Source organism: Mauremys mutica, unplaced genomic scaffold (assembly GCF_020497125.1).
Source record: "Mauremys mutica isolate MM-2020 ecotype Southern unplaced genomic scaffold, ASM2049712v1 Super-Scaffold_100270, whole genome shotgun sequence".
Taxonomy (NCBI): domain Eukaryota; kingdom Metazoa; phylum Chordata; order Testudines; family Geoemydidae; genus Mauremys; species Mauremys mutica.
Window position 1 is genome coordinate 27,432 of NW_025423299.1, and position 12,223 is coordinate 39,654.

The 12,223-nt window shown below is 56.2% G+C and overlaps 3 non-coding genes across 3 annotated transcripts; 2 read left to right on the forward strand and 1 right to left on the reverse strand.

The window, feature by feature from the left end:
- On the reverse strand, positions 1–74 carry TRNAI-AAU. Its single transcript has one exon. It is a non-coding gene; the product is annotated as a tRNA-Ile (tRNA).
- A 7,532-nt stretch (positions 75–7,606) lies between these two features.
- On the forward strand, positions 7,607–7,688 carry TRNAS-CGA. Its single transcript has one exon. It is a non-coding gene; the product is annotated as a tRNA-Ser (tRNA).
- Positions 7,689–8,911: 1,223 nt separating this feature from the next.
- TRNAF-GAA lies at positions 8,912–8,984 on the forward strand. The gene has a single exon. It is a non-coding gene; the product is annotated as a tRNA-Phe (tRNA).
- The last annotated feature ends 3,239 nt before the right edge of the window (positions 8,985–12,223 follow it).

Here is a 12,223-nt window from a genome sequence, read left to right on the forward strand (position 1 = left end):
TGGCCAGCATGGGGCTTGAACCCATGACCTTGGCGTTATTAGCACCACGCTCTAACCAACTGAGCTAGCCGGCCAACAGCAAGCCCTCCCTTGCCTGACCCTTTTGGAAGGAGTCACTGGCTGGCGCGGGGAACAATGTGGCCTCCGTTATCGAATGGATGGATCGAGACACCACCTGCCAAGGTAGGGGAATTAGCTGAAGTGGCAGAGCATTCACTTTGCATGTGAGAGGCAGTGGGATCGATTCCAGTAGCAAGGCAGCCGCGGGACCTTCTCTTGCCCTTCTTTTAGAAGCCATGGACAGTCAGCCGGCTCAGCTCCTCCAGTGGCCTCCATCCCTCTCCCCGCTTGGCCTCCCAAAAAGCCAGTCCTTGCGGAGCACAAAGCTCTTCCTCCCCAGCCCTTCTCCCCCTTGCGCTGACTGGGAGGCTGGAGACAGCTGGGGGAAGTTAGCTCAAATGGAAGAGCATGGGAGAAGTAGTCAGACCCAGACACACATTCTCCAGCCTGCTCTGCTCTGCTTTGCTCTGCTGGGCTGCGCTCTAGTGGGGGATCTGCACCTTTCTTTCTGAGCTCTCACTGGAGCACAATCCCTTTCCTCCTCCCTCCCTGCTAGTCTACGCCAAGCTCATTGGCCGGGAGGGAGAGCCACTCAAATACAGAATTACTCACATCCCAGGGGTCCATGAAGGGAATGAGGAGATGGGCGGGGTGGCACGCGATACCAGCTCAGCTGAGACCGTGAGACCTCGCAGCCTCCTGATCTCAGGCAGCATGGCAGCCGTGGAGCAGAGCAGAGGACGCAGACAGCTTGGAGACAGCCAAAGCGGGGAAGGGCTGCGTTGGTCTGGAAGAGGGAGTCGGTGGCTGTCTATCCTGGCAGAGGCAGGGTCATTTTGCTGTATGCTGGGCCAGGGGCCAGGGAGTCTGCTAGAGTTGCTGAGCTGGGCCTGCTTCTGGCTTTGCTTGGGTTAGAGGAAAGTGGTGAAGATAAGAACGGCCCTCCTGGGTGAGACCGATGGTCCAGCTAGGCCACTATCCCGTCTTCTGACAGTAACCGATGCCAGGCGCTTCAGAGGCAATGGCCAGAGCAGGCAATCGTCAAGTGATCTATCCCTGCGTTGTCTTCTGAAGTTTGGTGCTTGTTTCAGGGGCTAACTCTCAGCCCAGACACACTCCAGGGAGGGAGCGTTGGTGTTTGTGCCGAGGAGCGTGGCTGGGACTCGGCCCCGCTTCCCCAGCTCTGGGTAGCGCCCCGCCCCCATTTCAGGCTGTGTTCTGCTTAAGGCCACAGAGCCCTTGCCTTTTTTTGTCCGGTGCCTGAGAGTCAGGCCAGCTGCAGGGAATTAGCTCAAGCGGCAGAGCGCTCGCTTTGCATGCGAGAGGTAGTGGGGGGCGATGCCCGCATTCTCTGAGCCTGTCGACTAAGGGCTCCTGATAAGCGTGGTGGACGGGAGAGTCGGCCATCTGACTTTTGGCCTTGCTGCCCATAGCGGTCAAGCCGAAAAATCAAAAGCCTCCCCAGGCCCACAGCCACCCAGGGGCTCCTCTGCACCATCTTGCCTGAGCCGGTGGAAGTGGAGCCTGGATCTGACCTGATGCGCTGAGGGTTATTTGCACTGTGCGCGTCACACAGAGGTGAAAACACGGGGCACAGATCTTTGAGCACAACCCTTGTCCTGAGGAATGGGGGGGGGGGGCTGCATAAAGAGAGACCGGCTCTCCCTGGCGGGGCTACAGCAGCTCTTCACAGGGGCAGTCCCACTGTCTATTGGTACCAGAGTTTTGCCGGCCTCCTTTCCTGGGCGGGCTCCTCTCTCCCTTGGGGGAACTGGCGGCCCCAAACTTCCCAGAAACCATCATAGCGAGACCAACCTGAGCACAGACACATGCTCAGCACCCCAGGGTGCAGCCCTGAACCCCGACAATCAGCTACACTCAGCTGCCCACCCAACAAGCGTTACACGCAGGAGCCTTCGTGCCCTGCATATTCAGGTCCCTCCCAGCGCCAGCTTTAAACTCCGCTGCTCAGTTCTAAGCTTTGGCCACACGGGGGCAGCCTGGAGCTCAGCCAACGCCTCCCGTTGCTGGTTGCGTTTCCCGCTCCTTGTGGCAGGTTCACACCCCGCAGGCAGATCTCTGAATCGGAGCCGAACCGTTCCCCAAATCCAGCGCTTTAGCAGCAGCTTTGCTAGGAAAGCGCTGACATCCCCAAGTAAAGTAAGAGCCAGAGCGCTGTGTGCGGGATCTTCTATCGGTCCCCTCACCGTGGTGTCTGTCAGGCGCAAGGAGAAACCAGGGAAATGTTTTCATGGCGTTTAAGGGCAGAAGGGGCCATTAGATCAGCTAGTCTGACCCCCGAATAACACAGAATTACACCATGACACACATTGATCCCACAGACCTTAGACAGATTAAAGCATTTCAGCTCAGGAAGGAGGCTAAACTGGGTGCCAGAGGCAGCGAACAAGGGGCCCCCAAGGCAATGGCAGGGAGCTGACGAGGTGAAATATGCCCAGATGATCCCAGTAGGCGACTCACCCCCATGCTGCAGAGGTGGGAGTCCCTGTTCCTCCTGCCCTTAAGAATCTCTGGTGGTAAGTGGGTCCCCCCAGTTCCCCAGATAAGAATCCTCCATGTGATTTCCCTGGCTTCACCTCCAGATAAGAACATTGTGTGGAGGGGGTGGGAGGAAGGTTGTCTGGCAGATATGTAAAGGGGGACTATGTGTCCCTGTCTGGCCCAGGCTCCTTGGAGGAAGTGATCTCAGTGTGTCTAGCTGTCTCCATTCCTCGCACCCATAAGAATCCCTGGTGTGTGGGTGCACCCTAGACCATTAAGGGTCTCTGGGGTTGGGTGTCTCTCTCCCCCTAGTCAGGATCTCTGGGGCGTGGCTGTATAAAAAGAGACTTTGACTCACCCAGGCTGGGCTGCCATCATAGAACAGACCAGGTCCTTCTGTGGAGGGTTTGCGTTCCTCCAAGGAAGTGATCTCAGTGTGTGTGGGTGTCCATGTCCCTTCAACCCTTAACAATCCCTGGTGCGTGGGTGCGCTGGGCCCCATTACAATCCCCTCTGTCTTACCCCCCATGAGGGATCTGGTGGATGTGGGTGTTCTCCATGCTACTGGGGGTGTCTGGTGCCCCTGACCCTCCTGGTTAATAGTGTGTGGGTGTCCCCCCCGCCCGTTAAGGATCCGTGTTGTGCGGATGTCCCCGTTCTTCTCATTAACAATGGTGCAACGGAGCATATGGGTGTGTCCCCCACCCCATGAACTAGCTCCCGTGTGTGGTTCCCCTGCCCCCATCCAGGCTCTGTGGTGTGTGGGTGTCTCTGTTCCCCTTTTCAAGATCCGTGTCGCAGGGGGCCGTCCCTCCCCCCAAGTCAGAATCCCCATCGTCTGGGTGCTCCCATCCCCCGCTCCAGGCTCTATGGGGGGTGTCTAAAAAGAGACTGTGTCTCACTGAGGCTACGCTGCAGGGGCTATTCACAGGTGCAATCCCACTACTGATCAGCACAGGAGTTTTGACCTGTTCTGTTTCCAACCTGGGCCATGTAACCCCTCCTTAGGCAACCTGGAGACCCCAAGCTCCCCCAGGATCACCATATTGATGCTGAATTTAGTGTGGACACCCAATCAGCACAGCCCCCTGCAGCTTAGAACTCCTGAGCTCAAGCGATCCGCCGGCCTCAGCCTCCCCAGGTGTTGGGATCACAGGCACCAGCCACGGAGCCCGGCTGTTTTTATTACTTGGCAGCTGGAGCTTTAAACTCTGCTTGTGAGCTCTGTGCCTTGGTCAGACGGGGACAGCCTGGAACTGGGAAAGGCTCCTTCTCCCCCAGCCCCCATCTCATGTCGAGCTGCAGGCGCCGCTGTCCTGCCAGGTAAGATCCCAGATGTTTCGGTGCCCCCATCCCCCGTCCAGGTGTCCGGGAACCTCTGCCCCCCTACAGAATCCTGGATGTGTGGGTGTCTGTCCCTCTGCAGAGGATCCCAGAGTGTGGATGCCCTTGTCCCCCCTACAAGATCCTGGGTGTGTGGGTGCCACTCTCCCCCCCCGTAGATCTCTGGTGGGTGGGTCCCCAGGGTCTGAGTGCTCCCATCCCCCCATACAGGCTCGGGGGGGGGGGGGTATAACTGGCTCTCCCTGTCCTGCCCCGGCGGTGCTACAGCAGCTGTTCACAGGAGCAGCAACCCCACTGTCACTCTGCAGCTTTAACCTGCTCCAGGGGTGACCTGCTTCACCCTCCTGTGGGAGCCTGGGACCCCGAACTTCCCAGAATCACCTGATTGATGCCGAGCTTAGCACAGACACCGGCCCAGCCTGGCAGGGTGCGGCCCTGAGCCCTGACAATCAGCTTCCCTCCGCCTCCTGCTGCACAGCGAGGGTCCCACGCGAGAGGCCTTGTGCCCAGTTTGTTCAGGAGCTTCCCAGGCTCCAGCTGTAAACTCTGCTGGTCAGTTCTACTCTTTGGCCACACGGGGGCGGCACTAACGGTCCCATCTAAACGCTGTTTGCGATCGGCCCTTCGGATCGCAGATTGTAACCCGCGGGCAGATCTCTGAGTGCAGCCAAATCCCTCCCCAAACTGAACATTGAAGCAGCAGCTCCCATTGGAAAGATCAGGATTTTTGCCTTTAAAAACAAGGAAAATGTCTCCAGCGAGAGACTGAAGAAGCTCAACTGATTTCATTGACTCCATGAATGTTCCTCTGTGTCCCCCTAGGAGTCATGCCCCACATTTTGGGAACCACTGAACCCTACTCGCTAAGCAGGGGCTAGTGATGCCAAAGCCCAGGGAAAGGGAGAACAAGTGTGGGGCCCCCAGCACTGGAGCCATGTGAAGGGGCTGCAGGAGAGGGGCAATGGCTGGTGGCCCAGGGAGTTAAGGGCAAAGGGGGCACAGGAGGGGGCAGGAGTTAGGGGTGAAGGAGGTGCAGGGGTTGGGAGTGCAGGAGCTAGCGGTAAAGGGGGAGTGGGGATCGTCTAGGGGCAATGGGGAAGTGCCAAAGTACAAGCTTTGCCCAGGGCACCATTTCCCCTAATGCTGGTCTGAGCAAACAATCGGAAATGACCCTTCAGTGAGACCAGAACCATAGTGTAGAAAAGCCCCTTTGTTAAGTGGTGGTGGCTGAGGGCTTAGGGAGATGGGTTAGAAAGCAACAGGCATTTGTCTGTCGAGGTTTGATTCTTGCCTGTTAGGCAAGGCTGGTGTGTGGTGTCTCCATGGCTGCACTTTCAGTGTCTGATCTGCCACAGGCAGCCAAGTCTAGACATATTCAGAGGCTCTATGCCAGGGTTTCTCAAACTTCCTTTCACTATAACCCCCTTCTGCCAAAAAAACTTACTACATGGCCCTGGAAAGAGGGACCAAGCCCCTCCACACTGAGCAGAGGCAGTGGAGACAAAGCCTGAGCCCTGCCCCAGTTAGGGGAGGGCAAAACCAGAGCTTGAGGGATTCAGCCCTGGGTGGTGGGGCTCAGACTTTTGGCTTCAGCCCCAGGCACCAACAAGTCTAATGCCAGCCCTGGTGACCCCATTAAAACAGGATTATGACCCACTTTGGGGTCCTGACCCACAGCTTGAGAACCACTGCTCTATGCTGATGGGAGAGAGCTTTCCTGTGGGTGCAGTTAATCCACTTCCCCAAGAGCTGGCAGCTATGTCAGTGGGAGAAGCTATATCGGTGGGTGTGCAAGCTGTGGTGTTCACCACATTTAAGAAGTTTAATCAAACCCCATTTTTAAAACCACCTGTGGTCTGGGAATGGCAAAGGATAACAAGACCCAGTGGCTGGAAGGTGAAAAGAGACAAATTCACATTACAAATAAGACACAAATATTCAACAGCGAGGATGATTCACTACAGGAACAAGCTACCAAGGAAAGTGATGGATTCACCATCTCCTGATGTCATTTAATGAAGACTAGATGCTTTTCTGGAATGTGTTTGCCCCAAAAGTAGCTCTTGTGTCATACAGGAGGCCTGTGATATGCAGGGGGTCAGATTAGATGCTCTAATGGTCTCTTCTGGCCATAAAGTCGACTAATTTCTGAAAAACTGAGTGTAGCATTGGGAGCAGCGTCTGTTGTTTTCCTGTCTAGCCGACTTGCTTCCTAGAACGAATGCTCCTTGAGTTGGGTGATCCACAGGGAGTAGCTCAAACCTCCAAAGTGCCTGGGCAGGGGCAGGACATTAGCACAGTGAGGGAGGGGTGTGGCAGTGACATCACAAAGGCTTTTTGCAGGACCTCAGACTATTGGTCAAGGGTGGTGGGGAGGTGGTGACCTCACAGAGAGATGCTGACATCAGCCAGGCAGGAGAGGGATGAGGGGCCAGGGAAACCTCAGAGACCCCTGTGGCTTTGCTTCAGCAAGTCTCCTTCTCGAGGTCTCTCTTTGAGGACTGAGAGAGTATTCGGGTTCACGTACGTGAGCGCCAGGAGGAACCTCTTTCGAGTTTTCTTGTTCCCTTTTCCTGATTTTACTAGAAAACAGCCGTCCCTGTTTAGAAGGTAAGAGCCTCCTCGAGGTTTGAAACCTGTTCAGTCTGATCCATCTGGTGACAGTTGAATTCTAGGCATGGAAAACACGAGCTTAAGGAGGCAGAACTTTATTCCGCACCTGGGATTTTGTCCCATAGAATCAGTGGGGACATTAGGGTTTGTCCTTTTGCTTTCACCTTTTCCTCCATCCCTCCCTCCTTTCTCTTTGTCTCTTGCTTCTTTTGTCCTCTCTCCTGTTCCCCTCCCAACACCAGGAGCAAGGTGTGTGTGTGTTTTGCGGGGGAGTGCTCTGCAGCTCCCACTGTGGGAGGTCCACCCAAAAATGTGGGGCTGAAATAGTGCTCGGTTAGTGTTCCCCACCGGTGACCTGGGCCATCCTTTTGGCTCTCTGGTGAGAACCCTCAGCCTCCCGTCCTGTCTCTACCCTGATTGGCTGAGCAGGGGGTTATTGACAGGGAGGAGATTCAGGTCCTTGTTGTTCTCTTTTAAGACCAAGGAAATAAGTCATAACCTGTTATATGTTGACAAATTTTGCTGCTTTGCTGCATTAATTGTCTCTGAGCAGTTCATGATTCTCTCTAACATTGCAGTTCTCCTCAAATACTTGCTGAATAATTCCTGTGCACTGTTGTTGGTCTGGAGCTCATCTGAGAGCACTTTATTCAGGTCATTCAATGTCTGAAATTCAAGATCTGATGGTTAGTTTGAAAATCAGGGCTCTTGGGTCCTATTCCCAACTCTGCCACTGGCTGGCTGTGTGACCTAAGACAAGTCAATTCTCCTTTCTCAGCCTTAGCTTCTCCCTCTTTCCAGTAGGGATAATGATGATCCACTCCTACCTAGCTCAAGGTGGGTGGAGGATGGGGATCCATTGGAGAGCGTCACTAGAAGTATCAGAGGGGTAGCCGTGTTAGTCTGGATTTGTAAAAGCAGCAAAGAGTCCTGTGGCACCTGGCTAAGCAAACAGAACAAACCACAAATCCCCCCTGTGCTTTGGGAGCCAGGTTTGCGGTGGGAATTCTGTAGTTCAGATGACTTCACGCCTGGCCATTGTGATTCTTTTCCAGTTTCTCTGGCATTGGGGCAATTTTGTGCTGCAGCTGTGATGGCCGAGTGGTTAAGGCGTTGGAGTCGAAATCCAATAGGGTTCCCCTGCGCAGGTTCAAATCCTGCTCACAGCGAGGCCTTTGTTTTAGCCAGTCCCTCACCCAGGCAACACCTCTGTACAACCCCCTGAGACACTCTCAATTCTCTCCCCATCCCAAGCAAATCCTGTTCTGATCCTTTCATAGAGATCCCTGGGACACCCCCTCACACTGTGTCCCTGAGGGGTCAGGCAAACTCTCAGCGCCTGAAGCCTCTGCCGCTCACCTGGTGCCCATAGATCAGCCATAGCCCTGGTTCTGCTCCTCTCTCTAGAGTGCGAAAGGAGCCAAGTCAGCGACTCCATGGGAGCTACGGGGCTGCAGAACCAACAGAGGAAAAATAGGTGCTCAGCACCCACTGGCAGCCAGCTTTCCCCCCCCCCCGCCACTACAGGCCTTGCTGACAAGCTCCTCCTCTTCCCCTTCAGCGCCTCCCACCTGCCAGTGATCAGCTGTTCAGTGGGGTGCAGGAGGCACTGGGCGGGGAGAGGGAGGAGCAGGGAGAGGAATGGGGCAGGAAGGTGCAGGGTGAGAAGAGATGGGACAGGGGAGGGAGATTGGAGGAAGGGGTGGGGTGGAGTGGGGGTAGGGCCTGGGGTGGAAAGGGGGGCCTTTGTCACAGAGCCCTCTAGGGCCGGCCCTGAAGGGAAGCACTGACTCTCACAGTGACAATAGAAGTGACCAGCCTTGCGGGGGAGACTGAGGGAGATCCGCACTCACCAGGTCTCTTCTCTCCCCCACGGTGAGCCAGACACTGCTCTCTCCTGGCTCTCACTCTAGCAGCTGGGTGCCAAGGAGCCATTTCCCCACAGGAAGTGCATTAAGTGCCCCTGTGGTGCTGGGGGGCTGGCGCTGCTGCTGCCTGTGGGGCTGGCAGGGGGGCCGATGTCTGCACAGACTCTCAGCTGCCAGGCCGGAGGGGGCACTTGGGACCTTACCAGACTGGCTCAGTGAAGACGGGGGGTTGACAGAGCAATACAGACGCTCTCCAGAGCAGGGAGCAGCATCCGCCCATGCAGCCAGGCAATGAGCATTTCCCACAGCCTGGAGCCCAGGGGGAGGCGGCAGCTGCTGTTCCAGCTCCTCGGGGACAGGCCCTGTCAGCCAACAGCCACTTCTTACTCCCCACAGCTAAGGGCGTCGGGTTCCTCCGGTGGGGGTGTGGAGCAGCCGTTCGTTTTCCTGTCCTTTTTGTGTGCAACTGCTGACAAAAACATCTCAGACAGAGAAGCAACAGGCCAAAACACTACACTGTATCTGCCAAAGTAGCTCAGTTGGGAGAGCGTTAGACTGAAGATTTAAAGGTCCCTGGTTTAACCCCGGGCTTTGGCAGGTCCTGTCATCCTTTTTGTACAGGGGTGGCTTGTTTTCTGGGAGCACCGCAGTGCCTGCACCCAAGGTGAGTCCCTGAGCTTGGGCTCTGCAGTAGGAAAACATAGAATGGGCTTCTGCCCTTAGTTGGCCCACCTGACCTTTAACAAGGAGAGATGGGAGCTGTCTTTCCCAACATGGCAGGAAGAGAGTAAGGCAGAGCAATCCTCAGAAATGGTGCCAGAGGGCTGCTGGGCAGTGACAGGCAGGGATTGGGGATGGAAGCTCCTCTGTGCAGCTGAGCAATGGCAGTACCAGGGAAGGGGCATCTGTAAAAGTGACCCAGCAACACCTCTCCTCCTCTGGGCACCTAGAGCAGAGGCAGCTGGTGCTGACAGCTCCAAGGGAAGGCTTAAAAGCCACAGAGCAACTGAGGTCAGGGCCAGAGAAGGGCAGGACAATGCCTATGTGTGGCCTTCAGACAGGCACAAAAACACCCAGCCAGGCTGCTCCCTGCCATGCCAAACACCCACTGAAGGTCACCAGCATGCGGGGCGGCTGCTGATGCTCTGTGACCAAGGTAACAAGATGGTAGCAAAGCAGGGCCAGCCCCCATGGTGGGGCCTCTGACTGGTCCCACTCTCCATGCTCACTTTTGCAATGGGGCAGGAGATTTTACCCCAAGAGGGTTTTCCCCAGCTGGCGAGCAGCAGAGAATCACCCAGGCTCCGAAGACGCTGTGTAGCAAGTACCCTCCAGCACAGGGACAGGTGCACACTTGGAAGAGGGAAACTGCTCCACACTCTAGCCCGGGCAGCCACCCATTTTCTTTGGCAAGTCAGGAAGGGCAAAGGCGAGACTGGAAGCACCTGGGGCTCATGCCCCAGCCCTTGTGACACCCACCCCCCAACCCCTTCCCGGGGCTCTAGCTGAAGCCAAAGCATTGGCCTGAGCAGCCAAGAAGAGGTTCCAGCCCTGAAGGGAGCAGGACGTTCAGCCCAAAGGTAAAATTGCAGAAACACAACCACAAAGGGACCTGAACCCTCAGTCCTCTGATCCATACTCAGACACCTTATCCATTAGGCCACATGGTAACATGAGAAAAACCCCTCCAAGCACTTTTTTGGAAAAGGCGACATTGTGTTTCTCAGGTCATCTGCTGAGGGGGGCCGAGACTCTCTGGGCACAAGAAGTCGAGTTCCCAGCAACACGTGAGACTTAATTCTCTGGAGCCAGGTGCAGGGCTTTGGCAGGGAGGCTCAGGCATGGAGGATTGGGGTGCAGCGGATGGACCGGCTGTCTAGGTGTGGAGATTTAGTCACACTGAGGCACAGGAGGGAGGAGGAGGGGGAATCCTGCTGACAGGCAGTGGCTGTGCAGAAAAAGAGGAGGGGTTCCGGGGACTTTTTTTGCCTCTCTTTTGCCTGCCTGCTTGCTCTTGTGCTGAACGGTGAAGCTGTTCTCAACAAATGCAGGTAGTTCAGTGGGTAGAACATCAGGCTCTTAATCTGAGGGTCCAGGGTTTAAGCCCCTGTCTAGATACTTGGCTTTTAAGTTGCCTTGTGTGCCAGAAGCCAAATGATTCCTGGTGCTGTCCACCAGCCACATGCGGATTCCCAGAAGCTGTGGCCATTTCCTGGAAAGGTTCCTTTCCTCAGGAATCAGGAGAGAGGCCACATCCACAGGAGCAGGCCTAGAACACGCAGTCTCTGGCTGCCAGGAAGCGCTGTGGGGCCAGGTGCTGAGAAAGCCCAGAGGGGGAGCAGCAGAGATGAGGGGAAGAGAGACAGAGAAGCAATGAGGACAGTGTACAGGGGGTTCAGGTCCGGCTATTGTGGGGAACTTCCCTGGTTTATACACGACCCGGGTGCAATTGGCAGGCGGAAGGATCTGAGTCCCCACCCCCTTACCCAGAGGCTGCCTGACCCCAAGGACGCTCTTTCTACTCTCCTGTGTGGCAGAGACCTCGTAACCCCAACAAGCTGGGCCCAGGAATCCTGGGGGGGGTTGATGACCCCCAATCTTGTCATGAGCACTTGAACAGGGGCTACAGTGTCCCCACTCTGGGCACTTCCCTGACCCACTCCTCATTGCATGTGCTTCAAGCAAACACCATTTATTACCCAGCAATCAATGTAAAACACAAGGAAAGATGGGAAAGGAAAACACATCACCCTGTTCTGTGGTGCAGGGAGATCACAACCAGCGTCTCTGGAGGGTCAGGGCAGGTCACAGTCTCTCCCTCACATGTCCCAGGCCTCCTCCCCAGGCCCTGGCTGTGCTGCAGGGACACCACGGGCTGGACACTTGCTCTGGCAGTGGCCACATGCTCTAGGTGACAGGCCCCTTGTTCCCAGTGTCAGCCCCCATGTAGGGGATATGATCCCCCCACCCCCAAAAGTCTGGCCTGCAAGATCTCTTGATGGGTGGCATCTCCTTGCACTGGGCCTTCTGCCCAGGGTCCCCCTCGCTCTCCCACGCTGCTCACTGCACCCACCTCCAGCCCCAGTGCTGCTGCGGCTCTGCCTCCAGCTCCCTGGGCTGCTCCTCTGGCTCCGCTTGCTGCAGCTCTTCTCCCAGCACAGATCTGCTCCCTGGGCAGCTTCTACGGCTCGTGCTGCTGCGGCTCGGCTCCCAGCACAGATCTGCTCTGGTTCTCCCCGGCTGGTGCAGCTCTGCTCCCCGGCTCTTCTCGGGCTCCTGCTCTCTCCTTAGCTCTGCCCCACTCTGGCCCGGGCAGTTCCAGCTCCCACGCAGGATGGGACCCCCTGGCCTGGTGACTCCCTCATTACAGTGCCTGGCCTGTCAGTGCAGCTACCTTGGCGATTTGGCCTCTCCCCATTGCCCCTGGGGACTGTCAGTCTCAGGGGACTGATTTCCCATTGGCTCTTCCCCCTTCTACTGGGACTGGAAACTAGCCAACCAAAAACCCCACTAAGTTTTAGTAAGGGGCCAACAGTCCCTTACATGAGCCAGCCCCGTGAGGGTCACCGATGTGCAGAGAAGGCAGCATGAGCTGGTCCCATAGTGTAATGGGCAGCACTCAGGACTCTGAATCCTGCAAATTGAGTTCAAATCTCAGTGGGACCTTGTGGTGAAGCTGTGAAGCTCACAGTGCTCAACTTCCCTGTCTCCAGCTGTGCAAGAGCAAATCTTTCTCCTCCTGCTGGGTGACTTGCCCCCTAGAGCCAGGTCTTGGGTTGTGATGGCCAAAATTGGTTGGGGCTCTAGAACTTGTGACCCTGATGCTTGTGGTTTGA